The sequence below is a fragment of the Penaeus monodon genome, chromosome 15, assembly GCF_015228065.2.
Source record: "Penaeus monodon isolate SGIC_2016 chromosome 15, NSTDA_Pmon_1, whole genome shotgun sequence".
Classification (NCBI taxonomy): Eukaryota; Metazoa; Arthropoda; class Malacostraca; order Decapoda; family Penaeidae; genus Penaeus; species Penaeus monodon.
The window spans coordinates 9,499,944-9,500,540 of NC_051400.1; the positions used below are offsets into that span (position 1 = coordinate 9,499,944).

Genomic DNA, 597 nt, shown 5'->3' on the forward strand with positions numbered 1-597 from the left:
TGCACCATATGTCTGTAGGGGTGTGTGAAAGGCGGCTTCTATGTTAATACACAAATAGGTGTCTCCGTGCATACCTTACTAGTAATGCCTCATGTTGTACTTTATTTATTTATATTTTTGCTCTTTGTTCATGTTGTGTATGTTTCCAGTTCATTAACAAAGTAACATATGTGTTTGGCTATAAAGCAGTGCATACTAACTCTACTTAACATCTGAACCAAAAAAAAAATGAACAATTTGCAACAGTTTTATAGCACCTAGATATAGTTTCATTTTTTATTTAGTATTAAGTTTTCATTGACACACTCCACTGTTTGATATTCAAGTATGACCAGAGTAAAAAAAAAAAAAATCAACACAGACAACTTACGACAAGAGTGTCTGCATTTCAATTTTGGCTACTACTTTGCAATCTATGTTGACGTAGGTTCATGTAGTGCTTGTTTGGTTGTGACTGAGCCTACACGGAGTAGCTGATGCCTTCCATGTCTCAAGCCTTGTTACTAACCCACACTGAAGTCTTGAGAGCCTTGTGTGTTGTTGCCGCTCGAGCGTGTCATAAGGTGTCATGTCCCTGTTGCAAGGCTTCCCCCCAGC

At 38.2% G+C, this 597-nt stretch overlaps 1 protein-coding gene across 1 annotated transcript in view; it reads left to right on the forward strand.

Moving 5' to 3' along the window:
* The window catches only part of LOC119581736 (potassium voltage-gated channel subfamily KQT member 1-like), a 16,549-nt gene that overhangs the window by 12,005 nt on the left and 3,947 nt on the right, over positions 1-597 (forward strand). The gene's annotated exons all lie outside the window — the stretch shown is intronic.